The sequence below is a fragment of the Papio anubis genome, chromosome 3, assembly GCF_008728515.1.
Source record: "Papio anubis isolate 15944 chromosome 3, Panubis1.0, whole genome shotgun sequence".
In the NCBI taxonomy this organism is placed as follows: Eukaryota; Metazoa; Chordata; class Mammalia; order Primates; family Cercopithecidae; genus Papio; species Papio anubis.
Genome location: NC_044978.1, coordinates 130,576,663 through 130,592,691, shown reverse-complemented (window position 1 = coordinate 130,592,691; position 16,029 = coordinate 130,576,663). Strand labels below are relative to the sequence as shown.

General features: G+C 34.9%; 1 protein-coding gene across 1 annotated transcript in view; it reads left to right on the top strand.

The window, feature by feature from the left end:
* The window catches only part of LOC110743372 (single-stranded DNA-binding protein homolog sam-10-like), a 43,189-nt gene that overhangs the window by 10,017 nt on the left and 17,143 nt on the right, over positions 1-16,029 (top strand). The window contains exon 3 of the mRNA XM_021939063.1: positions 11,351-11,494. The gene's annotated coding sequence lies outside the window, so the exon portion shown is untranslated. The remainder of the gene's footprint in view (positions 1-11,350; positions 11,495-16,029) is intronic.

Genomic DNA, 16,029 nt, shown 5'->3' with positions numbered 1-16,029 from the left:
AGTTAAAGTATCTGTAAACCACACATCACCTTCTTCATAACCCCATCAGTTTGTCTACAAACTAGATTCCAGTTATATTAATAATGCAAATTTAGGCCAAGCAAGGTGGATCATACTTGTAAACCCAGCACTTTGGGAGGCTAAGTAGGAGGATCACTTGAGCCCAGGAGTTTGAGATCAGCCTGGGCAACAGTCTGTAGACCCCATCTCTACAAAAAAATTTAAAAATTAGCCAAGTGTAGTGGGGTGCACCTATAGTCCCAGCAACTTGGGAGGCTGAGATGGGAGGATTGCTTCAGCCTGAAAGGTAGAGGCTGCTGTGATCTGTGATGATGCCACTGCACTCCAGCCTGGGTGACAGAGTGAGACCCTCTCATAAGAACTCCAGACTCCCAAAAATTTCTTACCACTTCCAACATTTCCAGGATTTTTCAAGAGATATTCATATGTGCTCTGTAAACTTTATCTTTGTTTTTCCACTTAGACCTCCTAAAAGTTTAATATCTGAATGTCACTTACTGTAGAGTTTTCTGACATGTCTACTGCTGCTCTTATGCCCTCTGTGACAGAATTAATGTTGATGTCATAGGGATTATCTCTCAGTGATTCCCAAACTGCCTACCAAAGAGCTAGAACTGGGCTGGGCTTAACTACAGAAGAGATGCCACCACTGTGCCATACTTTGTCACTTGGTTCTTGAAGCAGCACCAATTGTGTTCACTGTATCACAAAGTCTCTGATGAAATTAACTATTTTATATGGATTATCACCCTACACACACCCATGCATGCACACACACACACATTCATACATTCATTACCTATCTTTTAACCAAAAGTAACACACATCTATGCATAAACTCATCCACCAGCCCTTTGAGAAATCACCAGCCCTTTCTTTCAGTAAATAGCTAGACTCTGATAATCAGAATATTGCAAAGGGGTGGAAGGGGGATACCTTAATTTAGATAAGATAAAAGAGATATCTTTTTATTTAAAGCACTGTCACCTACTTTGGGCATGTGATCATATTTTTCTCAGAATATGAACTCTTTTAGGGCAGTGCATCAGAATGACTAGTGGCCCCAAGTAACAGAGTATCTGATAAGAAGTGGCTTAAACAGAAAGAGTTATTTTCTCACATTAGAAACCAGGTAGTAGGCAACTGCTTCTGACAGTGCAGTAGCTCAACAATATCCAATCCAGGATCACTTCAATTATCTTTACCTTCCTCCTAAAGTCACAACAGGACTGCAGCAATTCCAGACATTCAATCCTCTTTCAAGACCAAAAGAATGATGGAAAACTGTGTGTCTAGCCTTGGCTGTTCCTTTTCCTTTTTTTAAATGTAGAAAAACTAAGACTTTCCCCCAAAAGACTTCTCTCCAGTATTCTTTCACCTACATATTAATGTCATATTATGTCATATGACCAGAATTATGTCATATGACCACTTCTGATTGCAAGGAAAGCAAGCAAGCAAGTATATAGCCTTTCTAGCCTCTAGGAAAGGTAGGCACGAGAAGAAGGGATTGAAAATATATGTTAGTTTACTTAGGTAACTGTAAGTCTCTGCCACTTTAGTATCCCCAGCACGGGGATACTAGGCAGAGTTAATGTTCACTGAGTGGTGAGGGTAGGGTGAACAGGTTATTTGGATATAGTAACAGTAAGTTTTTCCATTAATCACTAATTAAATAAACAAGAAAGATCTTTATGAACTATTTCAATTTAACAAACAATTTTAAATGATTCTTTGATTTTTGAATAATAAAATAAGATTTTCATAAAATAATGTGTCAATTTTATTTATATCACCTAATAATATTAATAACACATTCAACTATAACCACAGTAGGAAGATAAAAATATAAATGTTATCAACTAAAATGCAAAAATCTTATAAAAGATTAAATTTTATGTAATGTATCATTGTTTTCTCAGCTACTATAGAAAGTTTCCTATCAAATTACTAGTCTTTCAGGGCTCATTCGTTTAGTTCCCAATTCTTGTTTGACCGTCATCAGTGACAGGCCACTGCGTCTCTCTTTTCCCACAGTGTCGTTCGTGTAAGTGGTTTTTTTAGATGACAGATGATTATTTCAGTCTTGCTCTAGCTATAGATTAAGCCAAATAAAATGGAATAGCTTTAAGGAAAAGGAGGCCTGTTTGGGGAGAGCAAAGAGCCAAGGTACTTATTTGATATGATCATGAATAAAGATAAGGTTCATTTAATTTTGGTAAAACCAAGGTTCTAAGTTTATATTTGCAAAATATGTGTGCAAAAACCCTTGCTTGATTTTGTCTGTTTCAAACTACTATAGTAATCACTCTCTAAATGGCATGTATTTATATTAGTAATATGGCATCTAGTCCTTGAAAATTATGCTAATTTTATACTGTACTTATAACAAAGTAAACAAAAATGTATTAGCAAATTTGCCTTGTACTTATAAATTTCTTCTTCCCAAAAGGGATTTTTAATTTTGAAAGACCTAGAGATTACATTTGGCTTACTTTTTCTATGTTTTCCTAAATGCGTTTTATATTTGCTATTACTTTCATATTTACAGATGACACTAAATGATTTTTTGTACTTTTGAAGACAAAGAAAAAAGCCTATAGATTCAGTATGAAGCTCTTGAGAATTCCTATACCTGATAAATAATATTTTAACAAAAAATAAGTTCCTATTTGGACATCAATTGTGCAAACCACTTGATTCACATGCCTCTGCAGTATTAGAATATATATATATATGACTTAAAGTGTTTTCTAATTTCCAGAAACTTATCAGTGCCTGCAAATAACACATAAGAACATACAGCTCGGTTGGTGTGTCCAATTAATAATGTTATTAAAAATTGATAGTCTAGGCTGGGCGCGGTGGCTCACACCTGTAGTCCCAGCACTTTGGGAGGCCGAGGCCGGCGGATCACGAGGTCAGGAGATCAAGACCATCCTGGCTAACACCTGGTGAAACTCCGTCTCTACTAAGAATACAAAAAAATTAGCCGGGCGCGCTTGCGGGCGCCTGTAGTCCCAGCTACTCAGGAGGTTGAGGCAGGAGAATGGCGTGAACCCGGGAGGCGGAGCTTGCAATGAGCCGAGATTGTGCCACTGCACTCCAGCCTGGGTGACAGAGCGAGACTCCGTCTCAAAAAAAAAAAAAAATTGATAGTCTATTCAAAGATACATAGAAGTTGTATAAAGAATTTAGAGTTCTTATACTTCATCTTCACCAAAATAACACACACACACACACACACACACACACACAAAATAACTGGAAAAAAAAAAAAAAGATAGCTCAGTTACACAAAACAACCAGAATAAACATAACAAAATTCTGCTGGGGAAATGTGGCATGATTGAAATATCATTGATTGCATTTTGACAACATGCTTACCATTTTTCTTTGTTATTTTTGTGCTTGTGAACATACATAATTTGAAAACTCTCGACTTAATTTTCTTTATTACAGCACTAATATAATCTGTATTTGACATTGTTATTGTATTTCTAGTAACACATTACTAATTTCAACCTTTGGAAGGTTGGATTGCTTTGCCTATGGTAGTTATTCGATAGATATTGAATTTCCTTTTATTATATGTGTTGAAATTGTTTCTCTTCCTGTTTTAGGGAGTAGAGCTGATCTTTCCACTTTTTTATGTAGTTTTTCTTTTTTTTATTTCAGACAAGAGTATGTCCATATGCCATAAGAAATTCAAATAGACATGGTACAATACCCTCTGATTGTCTGCTAGTACAATTCTAGCAGTTCTGGGAATAAGTTGAATCCATAAAACGCAAAGTAATTTTTCACTTGAAATAGAAGAGGGGCAGCTAATTTAATATGTACCCAAAAGATAATATTAATTTAGAACTGAAGCAAAACACCATTTATTGAAAGACAACTGACTATGAAATAGGATTCTACTGTGGCATTATAATAGGCTTTGCACTCTGGGAGAATCTTGGAAGGGCCACAGAGAAACTCTCACCTTCCTTTGATTTCACAATTCTAGGTCAAATTAGGCTGTTTATCCCCAGGAAGCAGGGATATTTTGGGGTTAACTTGGTGTATGGTTGTCATGTGTTACATTTTTCTTTCTCTCTCCTACCAACTTCACATTCTGAGCTCCATTCAAAGAAATGTGTGTCCACCTGAGTTGTTGTCCATGTTGCGTGGAGTAGAGGGGAGGGTTTAATTATTTATATAATCTCAAACCCCTTAGCTCCCATTAAAATCTTGTTAGAAAAAAATTGATTTCAATGTGATTATTTAGGTTTTTAGCATTTTAAAAATGATCTTTGACTATCTCAGGATTTTTTAAATAGAGAAATTAAAATATTTGATAAAGTTGCATATTTAAAATTTTAGTAATTACAATTTAGAAGAAGTACAGAAAACGATGCAAAATTAAGGCAAATTAAGAACATTAAGACCACTGATTTACTTTTTTTTTACATGGAGTCTCGCTCTGTCATGCAGGCTGGAATGCAGTGGCCTGATCTCAGCTGACTGCAACCTCTGCCTCCTGGGTTCAAGCAATTCTCCTGCCTCAGCCTCCCGAGTAGCTGGGACTACAGATATGTGCCATCACACCTGGCTAATTTTTGTATGTTTAGTAGAAACCGGGTTTCGCCATGTTGACCAGGCTGGTCTCAAACTCCTGACCTCAAGTGATCCGCTCACCTTGACCTCCCAAAGTGCTGGGATTACAGGTGTGAGCCACAGTGTCTGCCCAAGTTTTATGCAAAGGATATTTAGTCTAATTATGAATTTGTTTCCAAACATACTGCTTGCTAAAAGTACACATTTTCTTTAAGTTGGCTTAACTAGTAACTCATAAAAACAGGCCACGGACAGTGTCTCACACTGGTAATCCCAGCACTTTGGGAGGCAGGCGGATCACTTGAGGCGCAGAGTTCAAGAGCAACCTGGGCCACATAGCAAGACCTCTATCTACAAAAAATAAAAATAATGAGTCCGCGTGGTGGCAGGCATTGGTAGTCCCACTACTTGGGAGGCTGAGGCGGGAGGATCACTTGAGCCTAGGAGTTTGTGGTTACAGTGAGCTATGATCATGCCAATGAACTCCAGCCTGGGTGACAGAGCAAGACCCTGTCTCTTAAAAAAAAAAATCCAAAACATAGAAAATATACGTCTGATTTAAAAAATATTTTTCTTTTAGTGTATATGAGAATTGAAAAACTTAAAAATTGTACAGTAATTATTATGGTAGTTAATATTTTTAATGGAAATATAATCTCTGGAATTAAATTTTCTCATTTGTTAAATGATAAGTATCTTCAAGGTGGCCAGACTTCGCTATATTAAATTGTATCCCAAAACATTGTTATGTGAAATAAAACAAGACATAGAAGAGTGCATATGGGAAATATAAGAAGAATGTGTGTCTGTGTGTGTGTGTGTGTGTGTACACATATCCATATTTGCTTTTATTTATATAAAGAATTACTGAGAGGATTCAGACTATAAAAATGGTTATTTGTAGAGAACTGGGAAGAATGAGGTAAATGTGCCTGGCAGCAGGTTCAAGACTTCTTACTGTATGCTGATATCTTTTGCTTTTTGAAACATGTGAAATTACCTAGTCATGGAAAACAAAAACAAAAACAAAAACAAGCACCTTATACAGGAGGAGAAACACCTGAGAAAGGAAAATGGAGATGTGGGGAAGGAAATAGAGATGGGAGAGTTTCTTGTAGATCGCTTGTGTTTTCTCTGAGGCTAAAGAGTGGGATAATCTGCTGATCCAATGTACTACTGTAGTAGTAACGTAAACTTTCTATCTTTCTTCCTATTCTTTGCCATGTATCTTGTTGAATTAAAGATACATTCTTACTGGCAGAAAATATTGGGTGAATTTCCAAGTTAGATTTGTATTTTCCATATGGCTTTTTTAGATTATATCACATTTATTAACTTAGAAATAATTATTAAGAATAAAAGTGTCATCCTTATTTCACTCACTTTCAGTGTTTTTTTGAGTGACTTCACTGTTCCTCTAATGTTGATGTTTTAATATATATAATGATAGAATTGGTAATCTATCATTATCTAGTAAAGCCATTGTTTTTTGTTTGCCTATAAGGTCTGAATAGCTTTTTCCGTAACAAATCTGGATCCTTAGGATTTTCTGTTTAAAATGCTTCATTATGTAACAGGTTGGAACTTGAAGTGCAAGATGTCAATCAAGACAAAAGTTCTCTTATTTTCTCCTCCATGAACCTTTTTCCCTCTTTTCATTCATTACAAATATTTGCTGCTAGAAAACTCTTATAAATTGCATTTTAATAAATACTCTCAAATATGGAAAACAATAATTAAGCTGAAAATTGTCTATGATTTGAATGTTCACAAATATTTTAACCTTTGAAAATAAGCATATTACAATTCGAATAGTGCTTCAGGTCTTTTAAGAGAACAGTGAAAAACAACACACAGAAACACAATCATAGTTTACGGCCTTTATTCTCCATCTCAGGTTATCTCTTTGTAGAAGCAACCACTTTAATTCTTCCAGCTCTTTCTTCTGATTTATATCTTCATGTTTCTAAACAACATCATTAGACTGCTATTGAAAGGCAGAGTAGCAAGGTGGTCAAGAGCTGCTGGTATTTAAATCCCAGCTCTCCCACTGCCATTCCTTTTCATTCTGGATATTATTTCTTAACCAAAGCACAATTGATATTTTGTGCCAGATAATGATTTGTGGTAGGGAGCTGTACTTTGCATTATAGGATGTTTAGCAGCATCCCTGGCCTCTACCCACTAGATGCCAGCAGCACTGCCACCCCAGCTATCACAACTAAAAATGTCTCTAGGTATTGTCAAATGTCCCCTGGGGTCGGGAGCAGCATCACCCCCAGTTGAAAACCACCGATCTTGGGGAAATTAACTAAGTTTCCTGTGCTTTTGCTCACTCATCAGCAAACTTGGAATTAGTAATTCCAACCTTATAGATTACTACCTTATTAATATAGGTATTAATAATACCAACCTTAATTCCAATTAACTTGGAATTAATACCAACCTTAATCCTAATATCATGGATAGTATTTGTGAAGCACTTACTGCCTAGACCACGAAAAATATTCTATATTTACTCAATACAATGGCATTGAACATTTTTCATCTCTATGTTTTATCCATTAGACTTCCATGCCCCTGTTTTTCCAATTCAATGATCTCAGTTTCAATTTTGTCAATATTCAGCCTTTATAACCATTGCAACCATGTAATTACTCAAAACTGAGTTGCATAGTGTACTCGTATTATATTAATTATCTTGTGCTATTTTATTTTCCTTCTAGAGTAAATAACTGTCCTTTTTTGTTTGCTTGCTTGGTTTTCTGTGTACCTAAATATCCCTAAACTATCAGAAACATTAATCTCCTCTCAAGAAGGTTGGCAAACAAACAAGTTTTTCCATTTCAGGGACTTTCTTATTAGGGCTTTGCATTCTCCTACTCCAATATGTACTTGTTCTTTAGGCCTGCTGCATAGATGTCATTCTGGAATTTCTTTGTACCCTTGTTCTGGGGATTCTCTTTACCTTTATCGTGTGTTTGATCCTTTATTTCTGAGTCTTATGTCCTTTTCCTTCTAGTTTGCTCTTTTGATTTAATGGAATACATCTTTCATTTTAATTAAAAAAAAATTTTTTTTTGAGACAGGGTTTTACTCTGTCACCCAGGCTAGAGTGGAGTGTCACCGTCACAGCTCACTTCAGTGAGCTCAGGCTCAAGCAATCCTCCTACCTCAGCCTCCCAAGCAGCTGGTATTACAACTGTGCACCATCACATCCAGCCAATTATTTTCTGTAGAGATGGGTGGTTGCAGGGGTTCTCACTACGTTGCTCAGCTTGTCTCAAATTCTGGGCTCAAACACAAACCTCCCACCTCTGCATCCCAAACAACTGGGATTACATGTGTAAGCCACTATACTGGGCCTAAAAATGCATTTTTACTACATATAATATTGGAAATTATTTTCCCTCAAAATATTAAAAGGAGCGCTCTATTGTCTCTGGACTTTCAGAATTGTAGCTGAGAAGTCTAGTTTCTGAGTTTTTTTAATGTAAATTGTTTTCCCTCAGTGGAAGGTTTGGGATCTTTATCCTAAAACTTTTGTCTGGTGCTTAGACATTTCACAATAATTAACCTAGTATAGGTCTTTTAAAATCATGCTGGGCACTGGAAATTCAGGTCTTTCAGTTTAAGAAATGTTCTTGCATTATAACTCCATTAACTACCTGCCTCACCCCCACCCTAGTATAGTATCTCTGTTCTGTCTCTGTGGTGCTACCATTAATCAGATGCTAAATCTCTAATTTGCTTATGCTTCTTCTTGCTAATTTTATCTTATTGTGTTCCCCCTTGCATTTTCTGCGAAATATCTTAGATGTCATCCTTCCTTTTTCCACTGAATTTTTATGTCCTATTTTTAATATACAGGAGCTCTTTCTGGTTCTTTGAATGATTCTTTTAAAAACACACAGTATTACCTGGGCATGATGGCTTGTGCCTTTAATCACAGCTACTCAGGAGGCTGAGGTGAGAAGATCACTTGAGCCCAGGAGTTTGAGGTAGCAGTGAGCTATGAGCATCACTGCACTCCAGCCTGGGCAATATATAATACACACACACATATGCATACACACACAATATTATGTTATGTTACCTAGCATACATCTTCTTTCATCTCTTTGAAGGTGACAGTGATACTTTATTTACTTCAAATGCTATTTTTTTCTGTTTATTGTTATCTTCTCTCTCATGTTAGAAGTTTCCCTCAAATGACTTGTGATCTTTGTCTACCCTTTTGTGCTTAAGAATGAGTTACTACATCGTAACCCCATCATACATTATGGAGTGTATTTGGTTACGATGTAGTAACTCATTCTTAAACACAAATGCAAGGTTGCTTTACCATTTAAAAAGTAATCAGTGTAACTCAGCTTATCAACAGACTAAAAACAAAACAAAAACAACATATGATCTCTTGTGTCATCCCCTCCCAAAGCATTTGAAATAAATGTAATAACCATTCAAGATTCAAAAAAAAAAAAAGAAATAAAACTCAGCAAATTAGGAGTAGAAGATAACGTCCTCAACCTGATAAAGGATATCTACAAAAAAACTAGAGCTAACATACTTAATAATGAAAGATGTTTATTTTCTTTTAAAAATCAGAAACAAAGAAAATACATTTGTTCTAACAACTTCCGTGTATTAGTCAGGGTTCTCCAGAGAAACAGAACCAATAGGATGGATCTCTCTCCCATCTGACTCCATAATCCATATTGTAATATCAAATATCCATAATACCTGAGATATTAGAGGAATTGGCTGACATGATTATGGAGGCTGAAAAGACCCACAACCTGCCATCTGCAAGTTGGAGACCCATGAAAGAAAGTGGTATAATTTCAGTCCGAGTCCGAAGGCCTGAGAATCAGGGGAGAATCAGTACAAATCTTAGTCCAAGGGCAAGAGAAGTCCAATGTCCCAGCTCAAACAGGCAGACAGGAAGAAAAGGAGGGAGTTTATCTTTCCTCTGTCGTTTTGTTCTATTCAGGCCCTCAACAGATTGGATGATGCCCACCCACACTGAATCCACTGATTCAAATGCTCATCTCATTCAAATACATCCTCATAGACACATGCAGAAATAATGGTGAATTTGTGCACACTTTGGCACAATCAAGTTGACACATTAACCATCATATTTCGTTAAATCATATATTAACTGCCCTGTTCAGAGCAATGAGGCAAGAAAAAGAAATAAGAGATATACAGATTATAAAGGAAGAAATAAAACTATCAGCATTCTCAGATGGTATAATTTTTCCCCCTTCCCCTCCCAAAGATTATTTAAAATTCTACTAAAATTAATAAGTGAGTTTAGCCAGGTCACAGAACATATGATTAACATACAAAAGTAAGTTGTATTTCTTAGCCATAGGTCTGACTTAAAAAAATTGCATTTCTCTATATACTTGTAATTAAACAATTAGAAATTGACATTTAAAAAATATGACAATAGCATCAAAAAGGATGAATAATAAGGGATAAATCTAAGAAAATGTGTAAAATTTCTATATTGAAACCTATAAGACATTGGTGAGAGAAATGAAAGAAGACTTAATAAGTGGAGAAACATATCATGTTTATGGATTCAAAGACTCTTTTTAATGGGTAAATTTATCTCACATGTATCTATAGAATCTGTGCAATTTCAATCAAGATCTAAGCAGCTTTTTGAGTGGAAATTGATAGGCATATTCTAAACTTTGTTTGGAAATTCAAAGGACCTGGTATAATAAGCAAAATGATTTTAAAACAGAAAAGAAAGGCTTCACACTGTCTGATTTCAGTACTTATTCAGCTGCAGTATTCAACACAGTGTTGTATTGGGAGTAAGGATAGATATATAGATAAAGATAGTGCAGAAAGATGCCCACGTATATACAATTAAATGATCCCAACAAAGATGACAGAGTAATTTCATGAGGTAAAACATTGTTAGTAAAAGGTACTGGAACATCCATATGCAGAAAATTGAAGCTAAAACCTATCTCCACCATATAAAGAAATTAACTTGAAATTTTACATAGACAAAAATGTGAAACCTAAAGCTATATAAATTTCTAGGGGAAATTCTTTGGGACCTTTGATAGTAAAACTTTCTTAGGACATAAAAAGCATGAACTATTAAAAAATTGGAAAATTAGAGTTTATAAAAATTAAGACCTGTGCTCTTCAAAAGATTCCTGCAAAAGCAAAAAAAATAAAATAAAATAAATGAATAAAACCAGCCACAGATTGCGACAAAATATGTGTGAAGAATACATCTGATTAAGAATTTATATCCAGAATATATGAAGAACTTTCAAAACTAAAAAAAACAATTCATTTTTTTTAATTGGGCAAAAGATTTAAATATTTTACTAAAGAAGATATCCGGGTAGCAAATAAACACATGATATTCACCAAAATCATTAATTAGGAAAATGCAAATTAAGATGAATATCACTCTATACCTACTAGAATGGCTATATTTTAAAAGTTTGACACTGCCAATTACTGGTAAAGATGTAAATCAGCGGTTACTTTCAAATGCTGCTGGTGGGAATGCAATATGGCACAGCCATTTGGCATTTTCTTATAAATTCAGACCCAGATTCATGAGAATGAGTCCTGTGCAATTGAACAGGGTCTCATGCTCAAAGGAGTCCCATGCTCAACTTAATATTCCAGTTAGTATCTTGAAATTCTAATAATTTTATCTCTAAACCTGTGTTTTATAAATAAGCCTGTTGGAACACTGGAATATGAAATACGTCTGCCAGTACTTGCTGCCCTGTTTGCATGTAGTGTTGGAGATACCCCATGAACACAGAATTCCAAGAGACCCAGTGGTGCCTAGAAGTTTAATGAGACTCACAGCTAGCACAAGGTAAGCATGTTACAGCTAAGTCTGAGTAAACATAAATACTGATAACCTCTTGAGGGTATGTTTTTTATTTGAATGAGGGTTGTTTCTAATGCAAAAAGAAGACAATGGCATTCTAAGAAACACAAATGAGCAAGGAATCCTGTGATATCCTTTCTTATTCCCGTTGTTTCCTGGTATTACACAGCTGGTTTTGCTGAAAGTAATGATGCCATAAGTCAAAGGTAGAGAGTGTTGGTAGAATGTGTTGGTAGACTTGAAATAAAAAATTGAGTGAATTTTGTGTAGTGTGTCCACTGTTCTGGTAAGAATAAAATATATATGCATGTATGAACCACAAAATAAGAATTTTGTGATTTTGGTGATTCTACATAGGAGTTAAATGTACATGTTTCTATTTAAAGCTAGCATTATGCAATATAAAGACAAATGGCAAAATTCAGCCTAATAATTTAAAATTTTTCCTTCCTTAGAAAAAATTTTAACTAGCAAATAAAAAATAAAAAACCATGACAAGCTGAAAAAAAGACTAAGGAAGAAAGGAAAAAGCTTTATATTTTGTATTTTTAATGATACTTTTTTTCTGCTTTTTGAACAAGGGGCTCATTACATAATGTAGCTGACCCCGTATAAATTAAACATACATTTATCATAGACAAGTTAATCCAATTATTGGGCTTCCGTGTAAGGTTGTCAGGAGATAGCCAACCATATCTTTGGCAACCCAACAATTTTTAGTGTGAAGTCTTTTCTCTCCTTGATTTCTCTAGGAAGGAAACCTCCATTCATTCCTTTTCAGGAATGAATTAGTTTGCTTCTTGATTTTCCCAGCTACAGATACTTAACTTTTAACTTCCTCTGTTCAGCTGAGAAGTCAGTTATTACTTGATCATATGCTTTCTGGTTTTTAACCTATTTTTGACAGTTCTCACTGTTGTTATTTTATCTCTAGTTCTCACTGTTGTTATTTTATCTCTAGTTCTCCTTTTCTTTAAGGTTCTAAATTTTTAAAAATTTATTTCCTGCTATCATTTTTGTGATGTTTGGGAAGGAGAATTGATAAGCTCATATAGGTGTTCTATTCACTATCTTTTACTGGAGATACACACACACACACACACACACACACACACATATATATATCCAGTAAATATATATATATATGTTTATCTATCCAGTAAAAAAAAAAAAATCTATATTTAAATTTTGGATGTCATTGCAAAGATTTTTAAAATTAATTTTATTTTCTACAGATTCCTATCACTAAAAAAAAAAACCCTAAGTATTTTATTAAGTATCTTTTATATAAAACAATACAACTTTACAAAATAAACAGGACAGGCCCACAGAGATAATAGAACCTGAAAGAAGGATCCATGTCTATAGGAAGAGTAGAGATTATGGCATCTTCTCAGCAGGGAATTCTGCGCACCCCACCTCCCTTAGTGGGTTAAAAACGCCGTCAGGTAACTGGTTATAACTGGAACTGAGTCTGTGGTAGAGATATAAAGTTGGGTGTCATTAACAACTGAAACTAATCAGATTCAATTCCACCCTGGCGTCTGCTTATCTCAAGACTCAAACTGGCCTGGGGCAACTAAAGACCCTCCTCCAACCTCTTGGTGACTCTTCTGCCCATCCCCCTTATTTCGTTAACTCATGTTTAGTTTTTCAGACTAAATGTCACCTACTCCAGGAAGTCTTTCCTGAAACCATTCTACTAAGCTAATTTAGGTGTTCTTCCTTACCTCAAGTTTTTATTTTCATAATAACTTCAGTTCTCAGGTTATAGGTATATTCTTTATCACTGTATTTACCATATTATAATTATTCATAAATATTTCAGGGATCAGCAAACTTTTCTGTGAGGTTTACAGTAAGTAAATATTTTAGAACTTGTAGGCCAAGAGGCAAAATCAAGGATATTCTGTAGGTACTTATATAACAAAAGAGAAAACAATTTCCCACAATTTTTTTTTGGCAAAATTAAAAATATAATATTGAGTATTATTTTTATAATTCCAGTATACTAATCAGAAGAATGGAATTATTTCGGTGGGGATAACATTTTTCTTAATTGGGGTTGAAAGCTAGTGTTCCCTGTTATCACATTTATCTGTAATATTTACCTGTATATATTTAGCTGTAAAAATAAGTTTACCTGTATCTATTCATCTGTAAAAACCATTCTTAGGTCACAAGTCTTACAAAAACATGCAGTGTAGTTTGCTGAGCCTGGATCTATTTAACTATTTGTCTCTACCATATTTTGAGTTATGGGATTTGTTTTGGGTCTTAGTCATCTTTGAATTCCCAGGCAACACACTACCTGGCACATTATAGGTGCTAAGTAACTTTAAACAAGTTTTGTTTTGTTTTGTTTTAAGCAATGAAGAGATTTGAGTCTTGGATATCTCAGACTTTTATCTTGATGGATAGTACTTTGACTTTTTTTCTGAGCTGAAATAAACAGTTTTCGCCTTTTATTTTTGAAATTAAATACTTTATTTTTGTGGATTTAGGGGTACAAGTATAGTTGTGTTACATGGATATGTTGTGTAGTGGGGATATCTGGGCTTTTAGTGTATCCATCATCTGAATAGTGTGCATTGTACTGAACAGGTAGTATTTCATTCCTCACCCTTTCTCCCACCCACCTACCTTTTGGAATCCCCAATGTCTGTGAATCCATTCTGAATGTCCATGTGTACCTACTGTTTAGCTCTCACTTATAAGTGAGAACATGTAGTTTTTGATTTTCTGTTTCTGAGTCATTTCACTAAGGATAATGGTCTTCAGTTCCATCTATGTTGCTGCAAAAGACATGGTTTTATTCCTTTTTATAGCTGAGCATATTCTATGGTGTATATAATACCACATTTTTTTTTAACCCCACAGGTAGGTAGGTTGATTCCATGACCTTGCTGTTGTGAATAGTGCTGTGATAAGCATACAAGTGCAGCTGTCTTTTTAAAAAAAAATACGATTTAATTTTCTTTGGGTAGATACCCAGTACTGGAATTACTGGATCAAATGGTAGTTCTGTTTTCAGTTCTTTGAGAATTTTCTGTACTGTTTTTCACAGGAGCTGACTTAATTTACATTCCCACCAACAGTGTATAAGTGTTCCCTTTTCTCTGCATCCTCATCAACACCTGTTGTTTTTTTACTTTTAATAATAGTCATTCTGACTGGTATAAGGTGATACCTCATTGTGGTTTTAATATGCATTTCTTTGATGATTGGTGATGTTGAGCATATTTTCATATGTTTATTGGCTGCTTGTATGTCTTTTTTTGATAAGTGTCTGTTCATATCTTCTGCCTACTTTTTAGTGGAGTTATTTTTGTTGTTGTTGAGTTGTTTGTATTCCTTGTAGATTCTGGATATTAGTCCTTTGTCAAATGCATTGTTTGTGAATATTTTCTCTGATTCTGTAGGTTGTCTGTTTACACTGTTGATTGTTTGTTTTGCTGTGCAGAAGCTTTTCAGTTTAATGAAGTCCCATTTGTCTATATTGTTGTTGTCGTTGTTGGATTTTCTTTTGAAGGCTTAGTCATAAATTGTTAGCCTAGACCAATGTCCAGAAGAGCTATTCCTAGGTTTTCTTTTGGATTTTTATAGTTTCAGGTGTTACATTTAAGTTTTTAATTCATCTTGAGTTAATTTTTGTATATGGTGAGAGAGAGCAGTCCAATTTCATTCTTCTGCATATTACTCTTTAATTATCCCAGCACCATTTAGTGAATGGAGTATGCTTTCCCCAGTGTATATTTTTGTCAACTTCGTTGAAGACCTGTTGGTTGTAGGTGTGTGACTTTATTTCTGGGTTCTCTATTCCGTCTCATTGATCCGTGTGTCTATTTTTATACTAGTACCACACTGTTTCAATTATTATAGCCTTGGTTATAGTATAATTTGAAATCAGGTGATGTGATACCTCCAGCTTTACTGTTTTTGCTTAGGATTGCTTTGGCTACTTGAGCGTTTTTTTTTTTTTTTTGGTTCCATATGAATTTTAGGATTATTTTTTTCTAATTCTGTGAAGAATGACATTGGTAGTTTAAAGGGAATTGTGTTGAATCTGTAGATTGCTTTGGGCAGATTTGGTTCCTCTAATTTATGACCATGTGATATTTTTCCATTTGTTGGTGTTATCTATGATTTCTTTCAGCAGTGTTTTGTAGTTTTTCTTGTAGAGACTTTTCACCTCATTGGTTAAATATTTTCCTGGGTATTTGGTTTATTTGCAGCTATTGTAAATGGAATTGAGTTCTGACTTGGTTCTCAGCTTGATACTTATTGGTATATAGAAATGCTACTGATTTTTATGTGTTGATTTTATATCCTGTACCTTTACTGAAGTCGTTTGTCACATCTAGGAGTCTTTTGGAGGAGTCTTCAGGGTTCTCTATGTGTAAGATTATATCATCCGTGAACAGAGATATTTGACTGTCACTTTTTCAGTTTGGATGCCTTTTATTTCTCCCTCTTGCCTGATAGCTCTAGCTAGAACTTCCTGTCTTCTCATTTTTATT